The sequence below is a fragment of the Lolium rigidum genome, chromosome 6 (genome assembly GCF_022539505.1).
Source record: "Lolium rigidum isolate FL_2022 chromosome 6, APGP_CSIRO_Lrig_0.1, whole genome shotgun sequence".
NCBI classification, from domain to species: Eukaryota; Viridiplantae; Streptophyta; class Magnoliopsida; order Poales; family Poaceae; genus Lolium; species Lolium rigidum.
Genome location: NC_061513.1, coordinates 163,033,483 through 163,050,335, shown reverse-complemented (window position 1 = coordinate 163,050,335; position 16,853 = coordinate 163,033,483). Strand labels below are relative to the sequence as shown.

The 16,853-nt window shown below is 43.9% G+C and overlaps 1 long non-coding RNA gene across 14 annotated transcripts; it reads left to right on the top strand.

The window, feature by feature from the left end:
* The first annotated feature begins 232 nt into the window (after positions 1-232).
* On the top strand, positions 233-3,272 carry LOC124661417. 14 transcript variants are annotated; one of them, XR_006990182.1, is made up of 7 exons: positions 234-782; positions 912-1,016; positions 1,108-1,144; positions 1,234-1,305; positions 1,388-2,090; positions 2,366-2,956; positions 3,029-3,272. It is a non-coding gene; the product is annotated as an uncharacterized LOC124661417 (long non-coding RNA). The 14 variants fall into 14 exon arrangements; XR_006990184.1 differs by having other exon boundaries at positions 233-782; positions 912-1,305; positions 2,366-2,442; positions 2,588-2,956; XR_006990180.1 differs by having other exon boundaries at positions 233-782; positions 912-1,305; positions 2,366-2,499; positions 2,588-2,956.
* The last annotated feature ends 13,581 nt before the right edge of the window (positions 3,273-16,853 follow it).

The following is a 16,853-nucleotide window of genomic DNA, read 5'->3' as shown; positions in this document are numbered from 1 at the left end:
GTCAAATCAGCAACCGACGCGTCTACTTTTTTCCCTGTAGATACGGACGGTTTCTACAGCTCTCCCCTTTTTTTTTAGCGCTAAAACCGGGTGCTACCGGCTGTTCTACGTCACTTTTCTATTTTTTTCCGGTCTCTTCCGGTATCTATGGACTTGGTTGCCTTCGCTGGTTCAGCCAAACCGGTAAAGGAGGAGATAGTTAAAGCGGTGTCAAATTTCCTCTTCCCACGATGGAATCCTCGCGAAAGGGGTGGCGGTCAAAGCGGTGTTCTCTCTCCCCAATCGCCACCACATCTTCATCGTCCAATGGATAGCTCCATCACGTCCTGTCTCGAATTATCCAGACCTTCATCGCCAATCCCCATCCATTAGGTAAAAAAAAAAACCTTGATTCTTGCGGTTGGCGGCCTCCTCCTACGCCTAGGCCCTGCAGCTCCATGTGTATATGAAGGATCCATCAGCTGGCACGTTCCCAGGCCGAATCCCTTTGTCGCCGGTGGCCATGGGGCGGCTGCAGCTCGATCCTCATGACCTCGCCGGCTGGTCCGCCGTGTGCCTGCTCGGCGGCCAGCACCGTCCCAGCTTGCTCTTGATCTAGGGGTGAAACCCACTGGTGAAAACCTACGGCCGGCCTATCGGACCTTTTGGCCGACCCCATCCCACGTAGGAAACTAGGAATTCCCTCCTTCCTCTTCTCCTCTGCTTTGTACCTGACACTTCGTGTCCGCCGGCCATCACTTCTTACTCAAGGAGCATGACAAGGGAGCATCCTCGAATTTGTAGTGAAGTTCCTCCCCGTTCTCCTCACCAAAGTGATATGCGTGCTCTCTCCTAATGTTTTTGTGTGGATCCGAAAATAGTATATCTAATGGTGCAAGACTGACGTTTCTCTCTGTGTTTTGTTTGTTCAGGTCTGTTATGCAAGAATAATATGAGGTTCTGCAGATGATTGGTCCCAGATCTTCATGTTCTACCTAGGATGGTTTGGATTTTTTAGACCTGAACTTAAATGCACAGTACGGATCTTTCTATTTTTTCAAAGAAAATTACTCTTGCTGTCTTCCGATGCCTCTGAACATTTTGCCTCTGAACTAATTGGTGTAATAGATCTTCTCACAATTCCTCTTTTGTCTCAGTCATAAAGGTCAGATGTCTCATGCTTGGTTGTTTTTTCAGTATATGCTTTCCTTGCATAGTGCCGAGCTTCACATCAAAAGGGTATTTTAATTGTAGGTTTTTGGATTCAGCTGTAGTTCACCGACGATGGTGACGGGTGCACAAAGGCCATAGAGGCAAAGTCAAAAAGTGCATATTCTCTTCGCTTTGTACCGTCGTTTTTTATTTTAGTACGCGTTCTCATGTAAACGAAGATGGCCCCGTTTTTCAGTGGCAGGATTGATGCAGGCGGTCATGGCAAGAAACTGACCAATCAATTACCTCCAGAAGTGCTCAGGATCCCCTGTAAGGCAAAGCAAGTTCCGCTGCTCCAATAACGTCTCTCTTACATTCGGAATCAATTTTTTGCTAAATTTCATGAATCTTTTGTTACTGAATACGTCCTTCATTTTCATTGCCTAGATTTCAGCCTGCCCAATGAAGAGTTGAATTGTACCTTCATCAGCCCATGGATGAGCAAGTGAGCAGGCTATATGTACAGCTAACGAAACTGCTCTCATCCAATCATTTACATACCTACAGATGTAAATTCTGCTATGCCTACTAATGCTGAGATCGTTTTGTTTCGGTTGGTACTAAATCGGGTAGGCCACAAGTTTTCCTACGTCATGGCTGCAGTCGGTTAATATTAGAAACTAATGTTTTGGAGATACCTTGCAGTTTTTACCTAGCCAGCAATGATTTTTGGTCTCCTTTAGGGCACTATGTTACAACTTACAACTAAACTCTGGCACTGTCTAAATTCTTAATTCCTGCTTGACAATGTTGTTTTCATTATTTTTTTCCATGTTTGTTTTTGCAGGCGCCATTCTCAGTTGTATGGGTAGTGCAGGCAAGGTGGGCTGCTGCCTGACAGTGGGAATGACAACTTGCTGACCTCCGCTGGACCTTGAGTGTGACCTGAAGAATCACAGGTACGGCACCGTGCTTCTTATATAAGCATTGTACACAATGTAGATTTGGTCCTCCAGATAAAAGGTTGGTTGAGAGACAGACTTGTGTGTGCAGCTGAAAAGTAAATGTTTAGATCCTCAAGCAATAAGAATTCTATTTTGTCTTAGAAACTCAACGTATCAAAAGCTTACAAGAACTTTCCGTTCACAAGCACATGTCTTAAATATTGAACACTCATTTTTGGTGTTTTTTTCTTATGAGTACTCACCGTTGGTATTTTTGGGTTCCATTGCAGGCTATGAATGGTGAGCTGAAGCGAGAGGACTTGGTGGACGCGTGGTCAAGGAACCTCCCCTACTACATTGGCGAATGGTAATGGCTCAGCGTTGGCCGTCATTTGCAGTATCACCTTCTGTAGCTTTCGATTATGTGAGATTTTTACAAAGCAACTGTAGTTCAACGTGGCAAAATCTGATTTGTGAGTTATTTACACCCTATGCTTTTGTTCATGTGGTAGTGAATTGTACTTTCACTAGCTCCAGCAGCAGCAACGACGATGACAAGCTGGCCAAACCCACAACTGAAGCCATGGATGAGATGTCATTGTTGCCTGGCGTTTAGCACTTCTCTACAAGTTATATGAAGCAATGGACGCACCAAGCTGCCTCTTCTATTTACTTATTAATTCTTTGAGAGGTTGACGAAATTTTCCAAAACCTGCCTTTTCTCATGGGCAGCTTTATGGTGGTGTCTCAAGGATAATTTCTAGGAGAGGGCTAAAAGCCCTTGCGCTTGATGAAAATGGAGAAACAACTTTAGAAACAAAAAACATAGTGTACCAGGAGATGCTTGATAATATCTGGACGATATATGTCAATATGTGTAGGTACATGTTCATTGGTTAATTTGGAAAATTTCATTACTATGTACAGAAGACAAGCTAACTATTTGTTATTAGTTGTAGGATCAGGACTCTGTTCAAGGGTTCAACCTGAAGTTGCTGCAGTTGATGGTTACAGACCAACCGATCTAGGAGAAATGGATTCCTTGCGAACATAATGGACTTAGGCTAGAAAAAAGAGCCATACAGTGTTCTCTTCCCTGAACTTTCTTAGCTGGTGTGTTAAAAGGGGTACCTTCTTTAGTTTTGTTCTCTGCATTCTGTTGTGAAGAAGTATATCAGAAGCCTCACTTTCTATTTATTGCTTTTATGTTGCTTCTTATTGTTTCAAAAAAATTCTTTATAGTGGTTAGTAGCGTCTAAGAGATTTGATCCGATTATAACTCTCCGGTTTATGTTTACCAAGTTGACTACCAAAGGAAAGCTTCAGCAAAACTAGCAGCCCGAGATTATGTTCCATGGTTAATGTATGCTTCACAGTGCCATGGTTGTTCTTTTCTTTTTCTTCTTGATTTACTTAGTGTCACAAATTAATTACAAACTACCTGGAACAGCTCAGCTTATACTAAAACTAAATAGAAACATAATTTCTATGGTATGATATACCTAGGGACTGCATATTCCAGCATATAATGCTTCAGAAAAAACCACTACTTGGCTGTGCCCATGCTATCAAAATTGCAATCTGTAAACGAAAATGGATTGAATTATTCATGCTACCAAATTGTTAGCAGACAATCTTAGTTGCACTAGCCAATAGAGAAATTGATATTGACACTAACAGACTTCGGGAGAGCGAATTACCTCACTTGTGTTGGTTGTGCCGTGCGATGTGCGGAGTGATTGGACAGCTGCACCGCCGTATGCTTGCACTTGCATCTTTGCAGGTTGCAGCAAATCAGGAGCAAAATCAGAGAGGAGAAGGGACGTCAACTGGGTCACCAGATCGCCTCCGCTGCTAGCTCCTAGGTCGCCCGCGCCTGCTTGGGGAGTGGGGATTTGGTAGGGTTGGGTACTGGATAGAGGCCGCTGGACGCCCTACTGGACGACGCTGTCGCATGCATTATATAGTGCCTCTGGCTGCTACCTCCGCCTATCCGCTGCTCAGTAACCGGCGGCAGGTCGCCGGCTGCCCCACTGCCCACTGCACTAAGCTGATGCGCCTAGGAAGAACAATGAAGCATGGGAGCAAGAAAGCGACAATGAGGACCGACTAGCTGAATTGGGAATAAATCTACTGCATCTGGACTGGGTCAGTATCTAAGCGGGCTATAAACGGGAGCTCCTTTTATCCGAGCCTGGCCTCGGCCCATTTATGGTCGATGGATTCACGGACTGTTTTCCGATTTTTTTTCTCCTACTATTAGGGTTATATATCGACCGTGGCATTTCACTTACGGAGTAGCTAATTCCCCGCGTGACTACATATATTGTTTTTGTTGGTAATACTCTTTTTTTATAAAAAATCCGACATAGAAATGTTCAAAAATTCAAAAATACAAGTTTTTCCTAAAATATAAATCTCCAAGTTTATATTTTGATACATATACTTTTTTAGAAGATTATGATAAAAATATCCCCATAGTTCGAAAATTCTTGTGTTGTTCAAAAAAATGTTAGTGCTGTTTTAGAAATATTTCTGCAGTTTAAACAAATTGTTCACGAAGTTAAAATATGTCCATGTGAAATAATTAAAAATTTCACGTAGCACAAATAATTGTTCACAAGATTTGAAAAATGTTCGTTCAGTTCAGAATAATATTCACGAGGTTCAGAGAATTGTTCGTGCAGTTTAAAATAATTATTTGCGGAGTTAAACGATCTTTAGGTGAACGAAATATATGCATGTAGTGAAACATATTTGTTCACAAGGTTAAAGGATAATCGGGCAGTACAATCAAATGTTTGTGCGATGGCTACTGGATAACCTCCTTTTTATTTTTATATAACCATCGGACGTTTTTCTCCGTCGGCCAAATCTTTTCAAACGCACAAACATGCAAACCATAAGATGTGCCACTCTTCAAAGAAGTTAGCACCACCTATATATGCTAGAAAATTAGCATCACGGGCGCGGCGTGCCGCCGCGCCTATACTTCCTAGTTTGTTCTACAACAGTCGGCAAGTGGAGCGGGATTGCAGCTGGAGCCTGGAAGGGCAGTCAAACGACAAGGATCGGACCCAGGCAGCCAGCCGTGCTTACGCTGCACGAAAACAAACAATGTGTGCGTTGGAAAGATGGGACGAAAGGGATTTAGGCCGAATACGTCGGCTGTGACGCGTACGTACGCTCACGGCGCCGTCCGTCCGTGGCCGTGAGGATGACACAACGCGGCCGGTGGAAGGCGATTTGCACAAAAATAACCTAAAAGTGAAAGAAAAGCATAGACTGATCCTCCGACGAAATTATTTCACCCATCTAACCCTTTTGTGTGGCGCCCCACACATCGGCGCCACACATGCCAGTGTGGCGCTCCTCCTGCCGACGCCACACACCCAGCCGATGTGGCGCCCTCGACGCTGAGCTGGTGCGCCCATCCGACGTGGCAGCATGTGTGGCGCCCCTCCCATCGGCGCCACACATGCCTTTACAATTGCCCAAAACATACTCGTGAGACAATCCGTCCGGGACTTAGCCGTTTTGCGAGCCTCTACGTGTGCCGCCGATGCCACGGGCGCCACAGTAGCATGTGTGGCGCCGATGCCACGGGCGCCACACATCCACTTAAGTGTGGCGCCCGCGCCCGCCCCAGCCTGACCACACCTCTTCTTCTCTCTTCTTTCTTCTCTGCTCCCACGAAACCGCCGCCGCCCGCCCCCCCCCCCCCACCAAATCGACCAAGGAATCGTCAGATCTATCCGGCCAACTCCTTCCTCCTCCATTCCTCAAGGTATTCCCCTTCGATTCCCTCCGATTCATCCACTAGTGTTGGTGGATTTGGTAGATTTGGGTATGAACCATACACATGGAAATTTATGTTGGTGGATTTGGATATGAACCATTGATATGGAAATTAATGTTGGTGGAATCTACATTGTAGTATATGTGTTTGAACCAAAGATTTGTTGGAACCCTAGATATGAAATTTTACATGTATGTGTTGAAATCCTATGTATGTATGTGTTGAAATGTCTAATATTTGCCTAGCAAATGCATTCAAGTTTGTTACATATGCCTATTATTTGTGATGGAATAACTCATATTTGAACCAAATATTTGTTGGAACCCTAGATATGAATGTATGTGTGTATGTATGGAACCTTATGTATGTATGTGGTGAAAGGCAAAATTGGAGCTTAGCAAATGCATTCTATTGTCTTACATATGTCTATTATGTGCCTAGGAATGGTATGTCTTACGAAATTCATATGTGTGATGTATGTGGATATGAACTCTCATGTATGTGTGATGTATAGGTGATTCGAAAGTTAGATATATTCTCATGTATGTGTTGCTCATTTTTGTTAGTGGAATGACTCATAATATGGTTGTGTAAACATGTAGGATGGTGTGGCTTCCGGATGAAGAGTACGACAGGGAGCACCGGGCTGTTCATATGACGGAGAGGGGAACGGATCTTCACCCTTTGAAGATTCGTTACCATGGCACAGATGGATATACCGTATGACGAGAGGTACACGGAGTTCATCCAGCCTACCGGTCTTATGCCGTTCATATCCCTTGTAAGCCGTGGGGGGCCGAACATGAACCCCTCTGCACTCACCGCCCTTGTCGACCAGTGGAGGCCGGAGACTCACACCTTCCACTTAAGGGCCGGCGAGATGGCCCCTACTCTCCAGGATGTTTCCATGATCCTTGGACTACCTATTCAGGGCGAGCCAGTGTGTATGAACACAGCTTCTGATGGGTGGCGCGGACAGATGGAGGACCTTATTGGCAGGGCTCCTCCGGCGCCAGCAAATCCAAAGGAGAGAGTTCCCGCCGGCGCGTCTTTCTCTTGGATCAGGACTAACTTTGCAGAATGCCCGGAAGGGGCCAACGAGGACACTCGGAGGACGTACGCCCGCGTGTACTTATGGTACATGATTTCGAGGACTCTCTTTCCTGACAGTGGGGGGAGCTGGCCCATTGGTGTTGGCTGAAGGCGCTTACTGTGTTGGACAACCGGTGGAGTTGGGGAACTGCGGCACTTGCCTACCTCTACCGGCAGGTGATGACTTGTTCTATGTACTATTTTCCTATAGTAGTGTGCTAGACAAATTAGTAACCAAATGTCTTATGTACGCAGTTGGACGAAGCTTGTCGCAGGACTCGGGAGCGAGGACCGGGAGCGGCGGTATTGGTGGATGCTTGCTCCTACTTTCCGTATGGAGCTGGGACCGCATATCAGTTGGGCGGCCTAGGATACTCAACGAGAGGCCATGGCCTCAGCACCATGAGAACCCTGATCGGGAGCCCACTTGGGCATACCTTTGGGACAATGTCTCGGAGATGACAAGCGATCCAATGGTCATGTACATGCAGTACACTGCGGAGTTGGACACTCTTACCGCTGAGCACGTAACCGATCACTCTTTTGCAATCCTAGTTTTCATTGATTGTACTGGCATGTTCTAAATTCTGAAATATTTGTATGGTGCAGGTGGAATGGGAGCCATATGGTACCTACTACCGTATTGGCGCGGGGATGGCTGACCTCAACCGCAAGTGCACGGAGGAGGCGCCTGTTCGGCGGATGCGCTGCCCACTCATATGCATGTGGCTTGTTGAACACCACCAGCCGCACAGAGTGATGAGACAGCTTGGGCTGTATCGAGAGTGCCCACCTCGGTGGCAAGACACGGACAAGGCGCTTCATAGGTAAACTTCTGGAATCATGCGACGGAAGATTCCTGATAGAAGAGGTAGAATCTAACTTCTTGATTCTTGCAGGCTTGATAGGCAGCGGCAGAGGAAGATCACAAATTGGCCAGTTCATCATAGCGGCCACGTCGCAGCGTTCGTACACTGCTTGGAAGCGACACGGACTGCTGGCCCTGTGGAGATTGTGCCTCACAACTTGGCCGCTTTCAACAACTACCTCCAGTGGTTCCATGAAAACACGCGTATCGAGTTGGTGAAGCGCGCGTATGCTGACTACATCTTGGACGACCCCATCGAGTTCGATGAGGTTGCGCAAAGCCAGCACGACAACTATGCTCGCAGAGGGAGATCGACTTCTATTGCTTCCGAGCTGAACTTCGTGGTAATGGATTCTCTCATTAACTAGTACATCATCTAGATTGCCATGTGCTCGCTTAAATTGTGTATGCTATGTTTGTCACAGCGGTCGGAGATCCAAAAAACAGCTGACGAGTGCGAGATTATGTGGGACCAGAGCGGGAGAGATGAAAAGCCTGTCGGACCGTTGCGGCATTTCATTAAGGTATGATCACCAACTTTGAATGTACGCTATTATGTTCTGGTGGCTTTGTAACCATGAGTTCCATGACGCAGAACACTGCACGAAAGATGCGGCGGTTAGCGAACTTGCTAGGTTTCCGCGAAGGCGAAATCCCTACATCCTCCTCTTCTGAAGAACCGCAGGTATGGACTAATTTGTAGCTGTCAAACATGTTCTTACTAATTTCAAATTTTCTAATCTCATGTGTTCATGTTTGTGAAGATTCCTCCTGACAACGACTTGATTCTGAGTCAAAGCATACCTCCAAGCAAGCCCCACGGCCAGCTTACCAGTTGAAGCCAAGGGGCAATGCTCCAAAACGGTACACTCCGGAAGATTATGTCAACCGAGGAAAGAAGGTTGTAATTGAGGAGGATGAGGGGCCGGTGCGGAGATCATCTTTGTCGAGGATGAGGAACGACGAGCCGTTCTCTTCAGAGGAGGAGGAGCAGGAGGAGCAGCAGGAGCAGCAGCAACAAGAGCCACGGCAGCGGACGAAGAGGATGGCCGTCCGGAAGCAGCCCGTGAGGACGACACATCGAGGACGACAGTAGGATGTGCTCCGTGTTATATCTTCATAAGTATCGAATTGTGAACCCTATGTCATTTCGAACAATGTTTGTAATGCTACTTGTTGTTTGAATTTACTTGCTACGATGTTGACTACATCTTCTGAGATTGCTACTTGTTGTGTATGTTCTGAGATTGGTACTTGCTGTGTCCAATGAAAACTGTTGGAGTTTGGTAGGATTTTCCAGGTTTTTAACACAAGTCAATGTGTGGCGCCCTTCACAGTTGCGCCACAATGCACTGTGTGGCGCCCACGGCATCGGCGCCACACATGCCAACTTATATCCAGTACTGGGTCGAAAACATCCAGGGGCTCCGGACGATAAGTCCTTAGCCGTTTTGGCGATGCTCTTTGTGTGGCGCCCGTGGCGTCGGCGCCACACATGCTAGTAACATGTATATCTCATGGATAGTTGTCAATGTAAAGTAATATAACAAGTACAATATGCAAGTATGTAGGAATCAATGCACAGTTCACACAAGTGTTTGCTTCTTGAGGTGGAGAGAGATAGGTGAACTGACACAACATAAAAGTAAAAGAAAGGTCCTTCAAAGAGGAAAGCATCGATTGCTATATTTGTGCTAGAGCTTTTATTTTGAAAACATGAAACAATTTTGTCAACGGTAGTAATAAAGCATATGTATCATGTAAGTTATATCTTACAAGTTGCAAGCCTCATGCATAGTATACTAATAGTGCCCGCACCTTGTCCTAATTAGCTCGGATTACCAGGATTATCATCGCAATACACATGTTTTAACCAAGTGTCACAAAGGGGTACCTCTATGCCGCCTGTACAAAGGTCTAAGGAGAAAGCTCGCATTTGGATTTCTCGCTTTTGATTATTCTCAACTTAGACATCCATACCGGGACAACATAGACAACATATAATGGACTCCTCTTTAATGCATAAGCAATTATCAACAATTAATGTTCTCATATGAGATTGAGGATATATGTCCAAAACTGAAACTTTCACCATGATTCATGGCTTTAGTTAGCGGCCCAATGTTCTTCTCTAACATTATGCATGCTCTAACCATTAAATGAGTGGTAAATCTCCCTTACTTCAGACAAGACGGACATGCATAGCAACTCTCATGATATTCAACAAAGAGTAGTTGATGGCGTCCCCAGGAACATGGTTATCGCACAACAAACAACTTAATAAGAGATAAAGTGCATAAGTACATATTCAATACCACAATAGTTTTTAAGCTATTTGTCCCATGAGCTATATATTGCAAAGGTAAAGAATGGAAATTTTAAAGGTAGCACTCAAGCAATTTACTTTGGAATGGCGGAGAAATACCATGTAGTAGGTACGTATGGTGGACACAAATGGCATAGTGGTTGGCTCAAGGATTTTGGATGCATGAGAAGTATTCCCTCTCGATACAAGGCTTAGGCTAGCAAGGTTATTTGAAACAAACACAAGGATGAACCGGTGCAGCAAAACTCACATAAAAGACATATTGTAAACATTATAAGACTCTACACCGTCTTCCTTGTTGTTCAAACTCTTTACTAGAAATTATCTAGACCTTAGAGAGACCAATTATGCAAACCAAATTTTAGCAAGCTCTATGTATTTCTTCATTAATAGGTGCAAAGTATATGATGCAAGAGCTTAAACACGAGCACAACAATTGCCAAGTATCACATTATCCAAGACATTTTACCAATTACTACATGTAGCATTTTCCGTTTCCAACCATATAACAATGAACGAAACAGTTTCAACCTTCGCCATGAACATTAAAAGCTAAGAACACGTGTGTTCATATGAACCAGCGGAGCATGTCTCTCTCCCACACAAGCATTTATTCAAACAAAAACACAAACAAAAGCACACAGACGCTCCAAGTAAAGTACATAAGATGTGACCGACTAAAAATATAGTTTCAAGAGAAGGAACCTGATAATTTGTCGATGAAGAAGGGGATGCCTTGGGCATCCCCAAGCTTAGACGCTTGAGTATTCTTAAAATATCCAGGGATGAACCACGGGGCCATCCCCAAGCTTAGACTCTTCACTCTTCTTGATCATAGTATATCATCCTCCTCTCTTGACCCTTGAAAACTTCCTCCACACCAAACTCGAAACAAACTCATTAGAGGGTTAGTGCATAATCAAAAATTCACATGTTCAGAGGTGACACAATCATTCTTAACACTTCTGAACATTTACAAAAGCTACTGGAAGGTAATGGAACAAGAAATCCACCCAACACAGCGAAAGAAGCAATGAGAAATAAAAGGCAGAATCTGTCAAAACAGAACAGTCCGTAAAGACGAATTTTAAAGAGGCACCAGACTTGCTCAGATGAAAATGCTCAAATTGAATGAAAGTTGCGTACATATCTGAGGATCACTCACGTAAATTGGCATAATTTTCTGAGTTACCTACAGAGAATTAGGCCCAGATTCGTGACAGCAAGAAATCTGTTTCTGCGCAATAATCCAAATCTAGTATGAACCTTACTATCAAAGACTTTACTTGGCACAACAATGCAACAAAATTAAGATAAGGAGAGGTTGCTATAGTAGTAACAACTTCCAAGACTCAAATACAAAATAAAAGTACTGTAGCAAAATAAACACATGGGTTATCTCCCAAGAAGTGCTTTCTTTATAGCCATTAAGATGGGCTCAGCAGTTTTAATGGTGCAATCGCAAGAAATGGTATTTGAAGCAAAGAGAGCATCAAGATGCAAATTCAAAACAAATTTAAGCCTAACATTCTTATTATGCATAGGAATCTTGTACACAAATGAATTCATGAAGAACAAAGTGACAAGCATAAGAGGATAAAACACGAGTAACTTCAAGATTCTCAACATAAAGAGGGAAACTTAATATTATTAAGATGCATATACCCATGTTTCCCTCTCTCATAATAACTTTCAGTAGCATCATTGATGAAATCCACAATATACCCATCACTTAAAACATTCTTATCATGGTTCATATGCATAGAAGTATCATTAATGTTGGCATAAGAAGAATTCTTCTCATTAATAGTAATTGGAGCAGGATTATTATCAAGAATTTGAACATGGTAAACAAGTTGCATATTAAGGGAATTGTTTTTTGGCAATCCAATCATAACTATGACAAGTTTAATAAGGATAGTTATAACCTATATCATAGCATTCTTTATAATAATCATTAAAGGTCGGAGGCACAGTGTCATCATAAGAAATAGAATAGTTATATTTCACAATCGGTTTATCTGTGACCATACCATCATTGTTATTAGAAGGAGATGTATCAAACACATAATGATCAGTAGCAAAAGGATTTTCAAACACCTCTTCCCCAAGCTTAGAGCTTTCTATATCATTAGCAACAATGGTGTTCAAAGCATTCATATTAATAACATTCCCATTAGCATGCATATAAAGTTCCATGTGTTTTTTAATTCTTTCTTCAAACACATCATGTCCTAATTCAAGATAAAGTTCATAAAGATCTCTCATATTTTTGTTGTTTTCCATTATGCCTAACTAGTGTAAACAAGAAACAAAAAGATACAATTGCAGGATCTAAAGGAAATAGCTTCGAGCACATACACAACGGCAACAGAAAAAGTACTTTACCTGGGACCGGAGTATGAGTGCCTTTTACCTTTCCTCCCCGGCAACGGCGCCAGAAAAGTAGCTTGATGTCTACGGGTGCTTCTATTCTTGTAGATAGTGTTGGGCCTCCAAGAGCAGAGGTTTGTAGAACAGCAGCAAGTTTCCCTTAAGTGGATCACCCAAGGTTTATCGAACTCAGGGAGGAAGAGGTCAAAGATATCCCTCTCATGCAACCCTGCAACCACAAAGCAAGAAGTCTCTTGTGTCCCCAACACACCTAATAGGTGCACTAGTTCGGCGAAGAGATAGTGAAATGCAAGTGGTATGAATGGTAGTAACGGCGCCAGAAAAGTGCTTGCTGGCGTGCAGTTGATGGTAGTAAAATTGCAGGAAGTATAGATGCAGTAAAACAGTAAACAAGCAGCGATAGCAGTATTTAGGAACAAGGCCTAGGGATCATACTTTCACTAGTGGACACTCTCAACATTGATCACATAACAGAATAAATAGATAGATGCTAGACTCTACACCCTCTTGTTGGATGATGAACACCACTAACTGTGTAGGATTACACGAACCCTCAATGCCGGAGTTAACAAGCTCCACTGTATTCGATATTCATGTTTAAATAACCTTAGAGTGCAAGATAGATCAACACAATTACACCGAGAACTAACATAGCATGCACACTCGTCACCATCACACTATGAAGGAGGCATAGATCACATCAAAACTATCATAGCAATAGTTAACTTCATAATCTACAAGAGATCACAATCATAGCCCACGCCAAGTACTACACGATGCACACACTCGTCACCATTACACCGTGCAGGAGGAATAAACTACTTTAATAACATCACTAGAGTAGCACATAGATGATATTCAACTAGATCACATAAAGAGAGAGATGAACCACATAGCTACAGCGGAGCCCTCAGCCCCGGGGTGAATTACTCCTCCTCATCATGGAGACAGCGATGGCGGTGGAGACGGCGGTGGAGATGACTCCGGGGGCAATTCCCCGTCCCGACAGGTGCCGGAACAGAGACTTCTGTCCCCCGAATTGGAGTTTCGCGATGGCGGCGGCTCTGGATGGTTTTCTCTGGTTTCGTCGAACGTGGTAGGGTTTTCGCGACGGAGACTTTAAGTAGGCGGAAGGGCAGCCTCGGAGGAGTCCTGGTGGGGCCACACACTAGGCCGGCGCGGCCAGGGCTTGGGCCGCGCCGCCCTCTCGTGTCCCCACCTCGTGGCCCCACTTCGTTTCCCTTCGGACTTCCGGAAGCTTCGTGGAAAAATAGGACCCCGGGCGTTGATTTCGTCCAATTCCGAGAATATTTCCTTACTAGGATTTCTGAAACCAAAAACAGCGAGTAAACAAGAGCCGGCACTTCGGCATCTCGTCAATAGGTTAGTTCCGGAAAACGCATAATAATGACATATAATGTGTATAAAACATGTAGATATCATCAATAATGTGGCATGGAACATAAGAAATTATCGATACGTCGGAGACGTATCACTCACCTCAAGCATGTCACGTAGTCGTAGTAGGGAAACTCCCTCCCATGGGGGAGCACAGATAAGTTGTAAACCTTCATTGAGCAATACAATCAACATGGAGGCCGATTCCAGCAATCGGCCAAAATTATCCTCGCCATACGTTCTGCCTGTGTTCAGCATCGATCTAGCAGGTGACTGATGTCTACGGGAGCTTCTATTCTTGTAGACAGTGTTGGGCCTCCAAGAGCAGAGGTTTGTAGAACAGCAGCAAGTTTCCCTTAAGTGGATACCCAAGGTTTATCGAACTCGGGGAGGAAGAGGTCAAAGATATCCCTCTTATGCAACCCTGCAACCACAAAGCAAGAAGTCTCTTGTGTCCCCAACACACCTAATAGGTGCACTAGTTCGGCGAAGAGATAGTGAAATACGAGTGGTATAAATAAGTAGTAGCAACGGCAGAAAAGTGCTCTGCCCAGGACGATAAACAAGCGATAGTAACTGCAGCAGTAGTAACGCGACGAGTAGTAAACAAGCGATAGTAACTCAGCAGTATTTAGGAACAAGGCCTAGGGATTACACTTTCACTAGTGGACACTCTCAACATTGATCACATAACAGAACGAGATAAATGCATACTCTACACTTTTGTTGGATGATGAACACATTGCGTAGGATTACACGAACCCTCAATGCCGGAGTTAACAAGCTCCACAATAATGCTCATGTTTAAGTAACCTTATAGTGTAAGATAGATCAACAGACTAAACCAAGTACTAGCATAGCATGCACACTGTCACCTTCATGCATATGTAGGAGGAATAGATCACATCAATATTATCATAGCAATAGTTAACTTCGCAATCTTCAAGAGATCTTGATCATAGCATAAACCAAGTACTAACACGGTGCACGCACTTGTCACCTTTGCACACATGCGGGAGGAATAAAACTACTTTAATAACACATCACTAGAGTAGCACATAGATAAATTGTGATACAAACATGCTGCAATCATAAAGAGATATAAATAAGCACCTCACTATGCCATTCAATGAGTAAGTATTCTCGTGAAATATGGCCTAAGAGACCCACACGGTGCACACACTGTCACCTTTACACACGTGGGACGAGGAGTCTCCGGAGATCACATAGGTAAAACTCACTTGACTAGCATAATGACATCTAGATTACAAGCATCATCATATGAATCTCAATCATGTAAGGCAGCTCATGAGATTATTGTATTGAAACACATAGGAGAGAGATGAACCACATAGCTACCGGTACAGCCCCGAGCCTCGATGGAGAACTACTCCCTCCTCATGGGAGCAGCAGCGGTGATGAAGATGGCGGTGGAGATGGAAGCGATGTCGATGGAGAAGCCTTCCGGGGGCACTTCCCCGCTCCGGCAGGGTGCCGGAACAGAGATCCTGTCCCCCAGATCTTGGCTTCGCGATGGCGGCGGCTCTGGCAGGTTTCTGTGGGTTTCGTCAATTGGTGTCGGGTTTTCTGATCCAGGGGCTTCTTATAGGCGAAGAGGCGGCGCCAGGGGGTCGAAGGGCTGGCCAAACCCTAGGGGGCGCGGGCCCCCCCTAGGCCGCGCTAGGGTATGGTGTGGTGGGCCTGTGCCCCCCCCTCTGGTCCCTCTCGTGTGTTCTGGATGCTTCCGGGGATTCTAAGATCTTTGGCATTGATTTCGTCCGATTCCGAGAATATTTCGTTACTAGGATTTCTGAAACCAAAAACAGCAGAAAACGGAACCGGCACTTCGGCATCTTGTTAATAGGTTAGTTCCGGAAAATGCACGAATATGACATAAAGTGTGCATATAACATGTAGATAACATCAATAATGTGGCATGGAACACAAGAAATTATCGATACGTTGGAGACGTATCAGCATCCCTAAGCTTAGTTCTGCTCGTCCCGAGCGGAGTAAAACGATAACAAAGATAATTTACGGAGTGACATGCCATCATAATCTTGATCATACTATTTGTAAAGCATATGTAGTGAATGCAGCGATCAAAACAATGGTAATGACATGAGTAAACAAGTGAATCATATAGCAAAGACTTTTCATGAATAGCACTTCAAGACAAGCATCAATAAGTCTTGCATAAGAGTTAACTCATAAAGCAATAATTCAAAGTAAAGGTATTGAAGCAACACAAAAGAAGATTAAGTTTCAGCGGTTGCTTTCAACTTGTAACATGTATATCTCATGGATATTGTCAACATAGAGTAATATAATAAGTGCAATAAGCAAGCATGTAGGAATCAATGCACAGTTCACACAAGTGTTTGCTTCTTGAGGTGGAGAGAAATAGGTGAACTGACTCAACATTGAAAGTAAAAGAATGGTCCTCATAGAGGAAAAGCATCGATTGCTATATTTGTGCTAGAGCTTTGATTTTGAAAACATGAAACAATTTTGTCAACGGTAGTAATAAAGCATATGCATCATGTAAATTATATCTTATAAGTTGCAAGCCTCATGCATAGTGTACTAATAGCGCCCGCACCTTGTCCTAATTAGCTTGGACTACCTGGATTATCACCGCAATACATATGCTTTAACCAAGTTTCACAAAGGGGTACCTCTATGCCGCCTGTACAAAGGTCTAAGGAGAAAGCTCGCATTTGGATTTCTCGCTTTTGATTATTCTCAACTTAGACATCCATACCGGGACAACATAGACAACGAGATAATGGACTCCTTTTTTAATGCTTTAAGCATTTGACAACAATTAATTCTTTTCTCATTAGAGATTTGAGGATGTTTGTCCAAAACTGAAACTTCCACCATGAATCATGGCTTTAG